The following is a 13,903-nucleotide window of genomic DNA, read 5'->3' on the forward strand; positions in this document are numbered from 1 at the left end:
TTTTGCTAAATATATATGAAGATGACTAAGATGAAACCACATTTCAACCACTACAAAAACAGAGTAATAGAATGATAATACTAATACAATGAAACCAACCATTTTCTATAAATATTACCCACCCATGTTACCTAAAACACACACAATATAACATCCCACCCCATTTAACACTGGCTATCCCTATATGGGAATACAGGGATTAATAGTGCAGCGATATATATTGCAACAAAGGGTTAAGGTTAAATCAGAGAGAGGTTAGGGTTTGGTTAAGGGGGATTAATGCAGGGGTCCCAGTATTTTTGACATGATGCCGGTGGTCAAAAAGAAAAAGCATGGGTGCTCTGGGGGCTTAGAAACCCAGAGAAATGGATGTGTGTCCAGTCCCAGATATAAGGGAATAAAGCATAAGGTTTCTTTCCCCATTCCTGGCAGAGGACTAATATGTATAAAGCTGAGTGGAAAAACTGGTTTATTAACAGTTGTCCCATCCCCATCAGACATGCTGTGTTTCGTGGCAGGGGAAGGAAACTTCTGATATACACACACACACACACATATATATATATATATTGTGATGGAATATATTTGCCTTCAATACCTTAGTGTAACTGATAACGGTCCATCACCTTTTCCCTGCCGTTCACTGTAACCCAATGTTTCCATCCACAGATTAATGCATCCTTGTCTTTTTTGGTTTAGGAATGAAGCTCTTTGTAGTCATTTATCTGCTGTCATGTTGTTACCAATCTTAAGGTATCTACCTGTTCTAAGGGTACGTGCCCACGATCAGGGTTCACAGCGTTTTGGACACATCATATTTCATCTGTGCCCAAAACGCTGTGTTGTACAGTACAAATACAGTACAAGTACAGTGGATGGGATTTATAGAAATCACATGCCCATTGAGGGTATACTGCCCGCATCGTAAACTGACCTACTGTACATGTAAATTCTTTGCTGCAGAGCCACAAGCATTCTCTACTGAGAGAAGAATGAGAAAGACTGCAGCACCCCGATCCCTGATCGTGGACATAAGCAGCTGCGGTCTCCTGCGGAAGAGACTCAAGGCCCTGCAGATCAGGACCAGCCGTATCCAGGACGCAGTGGGTCCTAATCTTGTGCAAATACCCTAAAGTTGTATTTTTCCAAGTTTGAATGATCAGACTCTGGAATGGTTTTGCCCCCACGGTCCATAGGTCAGCTCGCCTCATTATCCTCTACACACCTCTTACCCTGCCAGTTTTTCCATTCCTCCTGAAGCTGGCTTCTAAAAGGTTTTGAATGCACGTAGCATAATGGGTTTGACGGTTGTGACAACCTGTAGTTTGGCATAATCCTGTGGTTTCTTTAATCACTTTCATCTTTTTGAGGTACTGTCAATCATGGAATGGCATTCTTTCAGCAGAAATTCAAGAAGAAAAGCGATCCAGCTTCCAAATGCAACGTTTCACAAATTAATGATTTATTAAAAAAATATTAAAAATATGAATGCACAGTACAAAATACACTACAGTTCAAAAGTTTATGGTCACTTAGATAATTTCTTATTTTTTTAAAAGAATGCGCATTTTTTTCAATGAAGCTAACATTAAATTAAACAGAAATACACTCAATATATTGTTAATGTGGTAAATGACTATTCTAGCTTCAGATGGGGGGGGAGGGAGGGTAGTGGAGCAAATAAGGGGATAGATAGAGCAGATAGAGACAGGGAGACGGTAGGGGTCAATGAAGGATTAGGGGGGGATGGGACATACAAGGAACATAGGGAGGCTAGGAGTAATAAAGGTGTTAATAGGATTAAATGTCTACTGGCAAATGCAAGAAGTCTTGCAAACAAAATGAATGAATTGGAGACTCTTATGTTAACCATGGATTATGATGTGGTGGGCATTACGGAAACCTGGCTGGATGAAAGCCATGACTGGGTGACAAACATACAGGGTTATAGTACATTTAGGAAGGACAGGAAAGGCCAAAAAGGTGGTGGGGTGTGTATATTTATTAAATCTAACCTAAAACCTGTGTTGTATGATGACATTGAGGGGAACAGCAACAATGTAGAGTCAGTATGGGTAAATGTACATGGGGAGGGGAATAATGGAAAAATGCTAATTGGAGTTTGCTATAAGCCTCCTAACATACCTGAACAAATAGAGGGTGAAATGCTGGAACAAATTGAAAAGGCAGCTAATAATAATAATCGGGTTCTTATTATGGGGGATTTCAACTATCCAGACATTCAGTGGGACATAGAATCTTCTGGTTCTGCTAAAAGCTGTAAGTTCTTATCTACCATTCAAGACCATTTCCTCTCTCAGATGGTAGGTGAACCGACCAGGGGAGATAATTTGCTAGATCTGGTCCTGTCAAATAGACCGGATACAATTTCAGATCTACAGGTCCGGGAGCACTTGGGCACCAGCGATCATAATATGGTAAGCTTCAACATAATATTCAATAGAACATTTCAAAGGGGGAATGCTAAAACATGGAATTTTAGGAAAGCTGATTTCAACAAATTAAGGGAAGAGCTTAAATGTGTAGATTGGGACAAAGTCATGGTAACTGGGGATACCGAACATAAATGGGGTAAGTTTAAGGATATACTACTAGAGTCCTGTAAAAAACGTATACCCAGTGGTAATAAAATGTCCAGGAATAAAAAGAAACCACTATGGATAAATAAGACTGTACAAAGTATAATAAAACAAAAACAAAGGGCATTTAAAATCTTAAAGGCTGAGAATACAGAAATAGCATTGCAGGAGTATAAAGATATCAATAGGAAATGTAAAAAAGAAATCAAACAAGCAAAATTAGCTACTGAAACAAAAATCGCCAATGACATTAAAATAAATCCCAAAATCTTTTATAAATACATTAATGCCAAAAGGAAAACAAAGGATAGTATCGGCCCCTTAAAATATAATAACAAGTTAGTTATAGAGGACAAACAAAAGACTGAGATATTAAATAGGCATTTCTCATCTGTATTCACCAAGGAACTGACTGTACCAGGGATCATTCAACAAGTGAAAAATCAAAGTCCACCACCCGATATAATTAATTTAACACAAGATGAAGTACGCCTACGTCTGAGTAAATTAAACATTGACAAATCCCCAGGACCAGATGGCATTCATCCACGAATATTGAGGGAATTGAGCTCCGTAATCGACAGACCGCTGTATCTCATCTTTTTAGACTCACTTGTAACAGGGTTGGTGCCTCAGGATTGGAGGATTGCTGATGTGGTACCGATATTTAAGAAAGGTAAGAGGGTAGATCCAGGCAACTACCGTCCAGTAAGCCTGACATCAGTAGTATGCAAAGTTTTTGAGGGCATTTTAAGGGATGACATGCAAAAATATATTGCAGAAAATAATATGATAACTGACAAACAGCATGGATTCATGAAAGATAAGTCGTGTCTAACCAACCTGTTGGGGTTCTATGAGGGGGTAAGTTCAAACCTGGATATTGGTAATGCAGCTGATGTGATTTATTTGGACTTTGCAAAGGCATTTGATACTGTACCACATAATAGCCTTATACTAAAGCTCCAGAAGCAAGGACTAGGGGACACAATATGCAACTGGGTAAGGAATTGGCTAAAAGATAGGAAACAAAGAGTAGTCATAAATGGTACATTCTCTAAATGGGCTATAGTCAGCAGTGGGGTGCCGCAGGGATCTGTGCTTGGACCGATTCTTTTTACTCTCTTTATTAATGACCTTGTGGATGGAATTGATAGTACAGTGTCAGTCTTTGCCGATGACACCAAACTATGTAGGATATTAAAAACTGACCTGGATAGTACAATATTACAAAAAGATCTGGATAAGATGTCAGAATGGGCAGATACTTGGCAAATGAGATTTAATGTTGATAAATGTAAAGTAATGCACCTAGGACGGAGTAATCCTATAGCTGCATATACATTAAATGGAAGTAAACTCGGGACTACAGAACAGGAGAAGGACTTGGGTATTCTCATTACAAATAAGCTGAGCAGCAGCACTCAATGTCAAGCAGCAGCTGCTAAAGCAAACAAGATTTTAGGGTGTATAAAAAGAGAGATTAGATCCCGTGATCCCAACGTATTGTTACCCCTCTATAAATCACTTGTAAGGCCACATCTGGAATACGGGATCCAGTTTTGGGCTCCACATTTTAAAAAGTAGAGAAGTTAGAGTCAGTTCAAAGGCGGGCAACTAGACTATTACAAGGAATGGAAGGCCTCCCATATGATGACAGGTTGAAAAAGTTAGATATGTTTAGCTTAGAAAAAAGACGTCTCAGAGGAGATCTCATTTATATGTATAAATACATGTGTGGTCAATATAAAGGACTGGCACATGACTTATTCCTTCCAAAGACAGTACTAAGGACTAGGGGGCACTCACTGCGAGTGGAAGAAAAGCGATTCCGAAACCTAAATAGGAAAGGGTTCTTTACAGTTAGAGCGGTCAGACTGTGGAATGCCCTACCACAAGAGGTAGTAATGGCAGATACTATAACAGCTTTTAAAAAAGGGCTGGATGATTTCCTCAGTACACAAAACATTGTTGGTTATAAATGACTTAGTGACTAAATGTAGAACTGGTGGAGGAAGGTTGAACTAGATGGACCTAGGTCTTTTTTCAACCTAAGTAACTATGTAACTATGTAACTATGTCTTGTTTTTAATGCAATATCTACATAGATGTATAGAGGCCCATTTCCACCAACCACCACTCAAGTGTTCTTAATGGTACATTGTGTTTGCTAACTGTGTTAGAAGGCTGTATAGAAATCCCTTGAAAACCCTTGTGCAAGTATGTTAACATAGCTGAAAACAGTTTTGCTGATTAGAGAAGCTGTAAAACTGACCTTGCTTTGAGCTAAATTAGAATGTTGAGCATTACATTTGTTGGTTCAAGTAAACTTTCAAAATGGCCAGAAAAAATAGAACTTTCATGTGAAACTTGACAGTCTATTCTTGTTCTTAGAAATGAAGGATATTCCATGCGAAAAATTGCCAAGAAACTGAACATTTCCTACAACGGTGTGTACTACTACCTTCAGGGGAGAGCACAAACAAGTTCTAACCAGAGTAGAAAGAGAAGTTCTTTCCCTTCTTTCTTTTCTTATTTTTTCTTTACTCTTCTGCAATTTCTTCCCTATCTTCATTCTGAACACATATATAATTCAGGAAAAACAATTGAATGAGATATATAGAGTCAAATGTAAATAAGTTCTCTACATGCTAGTTCTCCCCCTTTCCTTTCCTATCCCCATTTATCCCTATTTTCCCATGTTTCATCAATAAAGTTGCTGTCTACTTCTTTCCATCCCCTCTTTTCCGTCTTCCCAAAATTGTTTGATGTATTTCTAAACTGGTTGTTGATCATAATTTAATTAATCGAATCGAATTAATCGAATTCTAATTCGAAACACTAATGATATGCATAAAAGTCTTATATATTTCCATAAAAATATTGAAATCCAGAGTAGAAAGAGACATGGGAGGCCCCACTGCACAACTGAGCAACAAGACAAGCACATTAGCACAACTCGACAGTCTATTCTTGTTCTTAGAATTGAAAGATATTCCATGTGAGAAATTGCCAAGAAACTGAATATTTCCTACAACGGTGTGTACTACTCCCTTCAGAGGAGAGCACAAACAGGTTCTAACCAGAGTTGAGAGGGAAGTGGAAAGTCCCACTGCACAACTGAGCAACAAGACAAGCACATTAGTCTCTAGTTTGAGAAATTGATGCCTCACAGGTCCTCAACTGGCAGCTTCATTAAATAGTAGCCACAAAACGCTAGTGTCAATGTCTACAGTGAAGAGGCAACTCCGGGATCCTGGCCTTCAGAGCAGAGTGGTAAAGAAAAAGCCATATCTGAGACTGGCTATTAAAAGGAAAAGATTAATATGGGCAAAAGAATACAGACATTGGACAGAGGAAGATTGGAAAAAAGTGTTATGGACAGACGAATCGAAGTTTGAGGTGTTTGGATCACAAAGAAGAACATTTGTGAGATGCAGAACAACTGAAAAGATGCTGGAAGAGTGCCAGACGCCATCTGTCAAGCATGGTGGAGGTAATGTGATGGTCTGGGGTTGCTTTGGAGCTGGTAAAGTGGGAGATTTGTACAAGGTTAAAGGGATTTTGAATAAGGAAGGCTATCACTCCATTTTGCAACGCCATGCCATACTCTGTGGACAGCGCTTTATTGGAGCCAATTTCATCCTACAACAGGACAATGACCCAAAGCACACCTCCAAATTATGCATGAACTATTTAGGGAAGAAGAAGGCAGCTGGTATTCTATCTGTAATGGAGTGGCCAGCCCACTCACCATATATCAACCCTATTGAGCTGTTGTGGGAGCAGCTTGACCGTATGGTATGCAAAAAGTGCCCATCAAGCCAATCCAACTTATGGGAAGGGCTTCTGGAAGCATGGGGTGAAATATCTCCAAAGTACCTCATCAAATTAACAGCTAGAATGCCAAAGGTCTGCAAAGCTATAATTGTTGTGCGATGGTGCGATATTATGGGTTATGTACCATTTTGTGTCATTTTGTATCATGTTTTGGGTGGGGTGGTCTGTCTATTCGATATATTGTTTTATCCTATTAAGTCAGTGTCAGGCTGCCAGCAGGGGGAGCTGGAGTCCTGCAGGGAAAGACACTACACGGAGCTGAATGAGTAAGGAGGTGAACTCCCAGTGTCTGCTAATGCAGTGTCTGCTAGCATCAGCTGGACAGCTGAAGCTGTGGAGCATGCGTGGGATGGTCAGACGGGTCCGGGTCATACACAGTACAGGCAGCAGGAAGACCGGAAGAACTAGCAATGGAGGAGTCAAAATCAGGCCGAGGTCGGTACCAGAGAAAGCAACCGAATGGGTAGATAGGAGAGGGGGAAACAACCGGGGCTAATGTGGGAAGGAAGGAGGTTAGACAGAGGAATGGCAGAATGACTAGGGGACAGAACACAGACAGAGGCTTAGGGCACAAAGAGGGAACGGATCAGGATCACACTTACAGGGACCAGCACTCACAGGCAAAGCAGCGCTAAGCTTATAGCTGGCGATGGTTCACTGGAAATGTCAGCTTTTAAGGCATCAAGGCTTTGGAAGTGAGGCCCAGGAGAAGGCTCCACCCCCTAGTCATGTGCACGGGGAGGCGAACCATGACAGTACACCCTCCTCAAGGGGAGGATCACCGGACCCCCAGGCTTCCCAGGAAATCTCCGGTGGAAAGCCGCAATCAACCGATCGGCCCACACGGATCGAGCCGGCACCCAGCACCTGTCCTCCGGACCGTAACCCTTCCAATGGATCAGATATTGGAGGGAACTACGAACCCAACGAGAATCGATAATACGCTGGATCTCATACTCCTCCTCACCATCCACCAATATCGGAGCCAGAGGTGTATCAGCATCCACCAGCGGAACAAATGGCTTAAGCAAGGAGGTATGAAATACGTTAAGAATACGCAAGGTCTGGGGCAGTTGCAACCGAAAGGCCACCGGGATGATCACTTCGATGATCTCATAGGGTCCTATAAACTTAGGACCCAACTTAGCAGATGGAACCCTAAGCCTAATATTCCAAGTGGACAGCCACACTTTGTCCCCCACTTGAAAGGAGGGTCCCAGATTACACCGTTTGTCCACTTGGCATTTCTGGGATCATTGAGCTGTCTCGATGCACCGTCATACCTCCTTCCACACCTCCCTCAGATGCTGAACGACGGACTCGGCCCCTGGACACCCTAAATCCACTTTAGAGAAGGTCCCGAAGTGAAACCCGTAATTACAGAAGAAGGGAGACGTTCCCCTAGACTGATGGACTCTGCTATTGAATGCGAACTCTGCAAGGGGCAAAAACATACACCAATCCTCCTGCTGAGCAGAAAACAAACACCGCAGGATTTGCTCAAGGGTCTGATTCGTCCTTTTCGTCAGCCCATTGGATTCGGGATGATAGGCGGACGAGAAGGACAACTCAATTCCCAACCGCCTGCACAAGTCCCTCCAAAACCGAGAAATGAATTGTACTCCCTTGCCAGATACAATATTCAGGGGCAACGCATGTAACCAAACCACTTGGTCAATAAAGTAGTTGTTAAGGGCCGCAGCATTAAGTAGACCGGAGAGGGGAACAAAATGTGTCTGTTTACTAAAACGATCCACCACCACCCAGATCACAGTCATACCATTAGAGATAGGGAGGTCCGTTTTGAAATCCATGGACAAGTGGGTCCATGGTCTTTCAGGAATAGGTAATGGAAACAGTTCCCCAGCCGGACGGTTACGACATACCTTAGCACGGGCACATGTAGCACAGACACAAACCGAGCAACATCTGAGTGAAGAGATGGCCACCAAACCAGTCGAGCAACAGCCCTGTGAGTGGCCGTAATTCCAGGATGACCGCTAAGTACGGACTCATGGAACTCTTGAAGTACCCGTAACTGGAGGTGCAAACGGACAAACAATTTAGTGTCTGGAGCGGAAGATGATGCTGAGGACTGGGCCTCCCAGACCTCAGCCTCTAACTCGGATGACAAGGCAGCGACCACCACCCCTCGCGGGAGAATGGAGGAAGGAGGCTCTTGAGGTGACACCGAGTCCAAACTACGGGACAGTGCATCTGCCCTCATGTTTTTGGACCCCGGCCGAAAAGTAATACAAAAATTTAATCTAGAAAAAAAAGAGCCCACCTCGCTTGTCGAGGCATCAATCTCTTGGCCGACTTGATATACTCGAGATTTTTATGATCAGTCATGACCGTAATACGGTGAACAGCACCCTCCAAAAAAAAGTCTCCATTCTTCAAATGCCAACTTTACAGCCAATAATTCACGGTTACCCACATCATAATTCCTCTCAGCCGGAGTGAATTTGTTGGAAAAGAACGCACAGGGTCGCAGATTAGTCAGAGTAGCAGGACCCTGAAAGAGAACACCTCCCACCCCCACCTCTGAAACGTCCACCTCCACAATAAACGGCGCTTCGAGGTCAGGTTGTACTAGGACCGGGGCGGACATGAACCGGTCCTTTAACTCAAGAAAGGCCTGGACAGCCATTTGCGACCAGTTCTGCAGATCCGCCCCTTTCCCTGTAAGGTCAGTCAATGGTTTGGCAATTTGAGAAAACCCCTTAATGAACCTTCAATAATAATTTGCAGAACCCAAAAAGCGTAGTAGCGCCTTGATATCACTGGGTTACACCCAATCAACGATAGCCTTCACCTTTCCTGGGTCCATCTTAAACCCATCACAAGAAAGGAGTAACCCAAGAAAGGCTATTTCGTGAACAAACAAAACACATGTTTCAAGCTTGGCAAACAGGTGGTTATCACGTAATCTCTGTAATACAGAGCGAACATGCATAATATGTGTATCCCTATCGACAGAATAAATCAAAATGTCATCGAGATAGATGACCACAAAACGACCAAGAAAATCAGAGAAGATATCGTTGATGAAATTTTGAAACACCGCAGGAACATTTGTTAGACCAAAAGGCATCACCAAATTCTCGAATAACCCCTCTGATGTCAGAAAGGCCGTTTTCAACTCCTCCCCTTCTCTGATACGGATAAGATTATAGGCCCCCCTGAGATCTAGTTTGGTTAACCACCGGGCTTCAGAGAGTTGGTTGTAGAGATCAGAGATGAGTGGAAGCGGATATGTGTTTTTCACAGTAGTTTTGTTCAATTCTTGGAAATCAAGTCATGGCCGTAATCCTCCGTCCTTCTTCTTTACAAAAAAGAACCCAGCGGCCACAGGGGAAGAAGAAGGATGGATATGCCCTTTACGTATACTATCAGATATGTACGATTTCATAGCAGCCCTTTCTGGACCCGAGAGGTGATATAAACGGTCCTTGGGCAATTTGGTATTGGGAAGCAAATCAATGGAACAGTCATATGGGCGATGAGGCGGCAAAACCTCGGCCTCTGTTTCCGAGAATACGTCTCCATAGTCCCTCAGGTATTCTGGAAGACCCTCAAGACTTACGGAGAACACAGGTACAGATTGTAAACACCTTTTATGACAAGCAGGACTCCATTTGACTACGGTACGACACTCCCAATAAATATCAGGATTATGCAACATTAACCATGGATACCCCAACACTAATCCAGCAGGGAGATTGGCCATTACAAAACAAGAAATAGTTTCAGAATGCAGAGACCCGATCACCAGAGTAAACTTTTCTGTAGCAAACCAAATGATGTTTTGAGGCAGCTGTGTTTTATCAATTGCCAGGAGTTGAATGGGTCCATCTAACCTCCACTGTCCCTAACTCTAATCTTTGGACCAACTCAGAGTCAATGAAGTTCATAGCGGACCCACAGTCAACAAAGGCAGTAGCAGACCAGACCGAATCCTTGACCCGGAGGTCAACATTCAGAAGAATCTTATTGGAGGAAAGGAAAGGTACCTGATAGTCTGGGCAACCTCCTCGACCGTTACCCAGACTTAGAAGTTTCCCGACGAATGTTTAGTGGAGGGGCAAGCCGGGCAGTCTTTCCTCCAGTGTCCATGGTGTCCACAATAGAAGCACAGCTTGAGATCCCGGCGTCTTCTCCCCTCCTTCTCATCCGGACTGATGACTCCTACTTCCATATGTTCCGTAGCCGGCAAAGAAGTTGCCCTAGGCAGAGGGGGTGGAATCTTACGCATGGTGCCCCTTCTTTCCCGTAATCTGCGGTCCATACGAACTGCTTCCGTCATCGCATCCTCCAAGGTGCTGGGAGGAAGGTGAAGAGCCAAAGCGTCTTTCAGTGAGTCCGAAAGACCTCTCCGGAATTGGCACATAAGAGCAGAATCATTACACTGTACCTCAGTGGACCACTGCCAAAACTCAGAACAATATAGCTCAGCAGTGTGGTTTCCCTGAGTGAGACACATGATCCTGTCCTCAGCCACCCGTACTCTGTCTTGTTCGTCATATATCGCCCCGAGGGAGTCAAAGAAGAGGTCAACCGAATGCCGTTCCGAGGCCGAAGGGGGTAGGGAAAATGCCCAGGTCTGGGGACCCCCTCTAAGTAACGACATGATGATCCCCACCCGTTGGGTCTCATTCCCCGAGGTCCGAGGCCGGAGAGTGAAAAGAAGCCTGCAACTCTCCCTAAATGTCTGAAATAGGTTTTTCTCCCCCGAGAATTAATCGGGGAGCATCACCGTGGGTTCGGGGGAGGTCAGTTGGACATCAGTAGGACTGTGCTGTCCTACAGTTTGTGAGGTAGCTGCCACTGAGGCCCTCGCAGAAGCAGGGATCTCACTCTGCAGCATATTGTGTGAAGCTACCAGGGTGCGATGCTCTGCAGCCCAATCCTGTACCAGCTGCGTAAGGTTGGCAACTTGCTCGCACAAAGTAGTGAGTGGATCCATTACAGTCTTTTATCCTGCAAAAATGGATCCCACTACCAAGAAAAAAATGTTTTTTTTTTCCTGGGAGATAAAGCCTATTGGGGCCGGCTACAATGACTGGCTGCCAGCAGGGAGAGCCAGAGTCCTGCAGGGAAAGACACTACACGGAGCTGAATGAGCAAGGAGGGGAACTTCCAGTGTGTGCTAAGCAGTGTCTGCTAGCATCAGCCGGACAGCATGCGGGGGATGGTCAGACGGGTCCGGGTCACACACAGTACAGGCAGCAGGAAGGCTGGAGGAACTAGCAATGGAGGAGTCGAGATCAGGCCGAAGTTGGTACCAGAGAAAACAACCGAATGGGTAGGTAGGAGAGTGGGAAACAACCGGGGCTAATGTGGGAAGGAAGGAGGTGGGACAGAGGAATGGCAGAACGACTAGGGGACAGAACACAGACAGAGGCTTAGGGCACAGAGAGGAAATGGATCCGGATCACACTTACAGGGACCAGTACTCATAGGCAAAGCAGTGCTAAGCTTACAGCCGGCGCTGGTTCACTGGAAATGTCAGCTTTTAAGGCGTCCAGGCTCCGGAAGTGAGGCCCGGGAGAAGGCTCCGCCCCCTAGCCATGTGGACGGGAGGCGAACCATGACAGTCAGGTTATATCCCCTTGCAGTGCTTCTGTCCCTAGGTCTGGGGGAGGGGGCCTGGAATCCACCCAAACTCTGTTTACCTGGGAGATTAGTCATTCTGGGTAAGAATTACAAGAGAGAAGAAGCAAGATTAACCCTCTGAGGGAGACGCTGAGGCTGCATCCAACACCCCAGAGAGACTGTGAAAAACCCCGATTTCCCAGGAAAAGGACTGCTGGAGGATTGTGACTCCTCTCCGGGACATTTATCCCATTACTGGACTATTTTACCATCTGTGTGGTGGATTATTTGATGGTCATTCTGTATTGCATGGAATAATTATGCTTTGGATTGGTCACTCATCTCTTGCTCTGTTGATTGTGTGATATCGGAGAAGGACCGCGCCACAATTGGGCAGGATCAACAGAGCAAAGCCCAATGGAGATCCACCCACAGAGTGAGTACAGAAACTGGACCGCATCCAGTCTACAGGAGAAAGTTAGAGATCTGGGCCTGAGCTACTACGGACTGAGTAAAGAGTCCTTAATTGATCTATTTGCGGGTGCGAGCCAGACCACCTCTTCCCAAATGTCTGACGGACAAGCACTGGGGACGGGGATCCCTGACCCAAAAATCCAGAGGTTGGTGTGGAACGAAGAAGAGATAGCGGTTCTGGGCCCAGGTCTATCTCAGGAGTCTAAGGAGGAGGCTGCTCGCCGAGCACAGCGGAGACAAGAAGCAATGGAGTCCTGTGACGGGGTGTACAGCAGAGCAAGGCGAGACAACAGGCCGAGGGATGATCCAACAGGTTTACTAACAGGAATACAGGAACAGCACACGACAAGTCCAAATAAAATAGATATGGGGGCACCTCCCGATAATCCAAAGTGCCAGATCACGACGTAATAGTCCTTTTCAGAGTCCCAGAAATCCCACACAATCCACTGGATGGCGAGATCTGTCCGCAGAATCAGATCTCGCTCTCTTCCTCTTCAAAACTCAGTTCCCAACTGCACTTAGAAACAGGAGTGTATTGTCTGAGCTCGTGGGCCCGCCCCTCAAGGGTAGGGGTCTATGCAATGGTTGGGCCCACTAGAAGATTCTAGAAGGTTGGCTCCGAGATGTCTACGGGTTTGTGTAGTTCGCGTTATCCACTGCTTACGAAACAATGGGAAGTTCCCCTGGCTGTGTGGACAAGAGATAATTGCATTATGGGCCCAGAGACACAGGAGATGGGGGGAAGGTATGGTTACTTACATCCCAAGACATTTCAAAGTGTTCAGTAAGTACAACCAAAGGAAAGTTACATCACATCCTGACATAGTATTACAGCAAATACAGTGAGAAGGTAAAATACATCACATGGCATCTTATACAAAAAATATGGGATGGAGAAAAGCACATACATCATGAGAATCCCTTCCCCTCCCAACTTGTGTACGTACTAGGGACCTCTACAGGTCGCTGGTTAAGTACATGCAGGCATGGCTGACAGGACTCAAGGCTCCTCTTGCCTGGACAGTCCATCTGCATTTTGGTGTTGGCTGCCTCTTCTATACTGTATGGTAAAGTTATAGGGCTGCAGAGCCCGGCTCCATCGTAATAAGCGTCCATTGTCCCCAGAGACTCTGTTCAGCCAGGTGAGGGGATTGTGATCAGTAACCACAGTGAATTCTCGCCCATACAGATACGGCCTTGGTTTCCTAAGGGCCCACACTACAGCCAGACATTCTTTTTCAACAGTTGCATAGGCCACTTCTCGGTCCAGCAGTTTCCGGCTGAGATAGGCGATGGGGTGCTCGTCCCCAGCTGCATTCACCTGGCTGAGGACAGCTCCCAGTCCATAAGCAGAGGCGTCCGTTTGCACAATAAATCTCCGCTTGTAG

At 44.8% G+C, this 13,903-nt stretch overlaps 1 protein-coding gene across 10 annotated transcripts in view; it reads left to right on the forward strand.

Annotated features, from left to right (window-relative positions):
- Positions 1-13,903, forward strand: part of RECK (reversion inducing cysteine rich protein with kazal motifs) — a 1,668,523-nt gene that overhangs the window by 1,144,679 nt on the left and 509,941 nt on the right. The window lies entirely within an intron of this gene.

Source organism: Anomaloglossus baeobatrachus, chromosome 6 (genome assembly GCF_048569485.1).
Source record: "Anomaloglossus baeobatrachus isolate aAnoBae1 chromosome 6, aAnoBae1.hap1, whole genome shotgun sequence".
Taxonomy (NCBI): Eukaryota; Metazoa; Chordata; class Amphibia; order Anura; family Aromobatidae; genus Anomaloglossus; species Anomaloglossus baeobatrachus.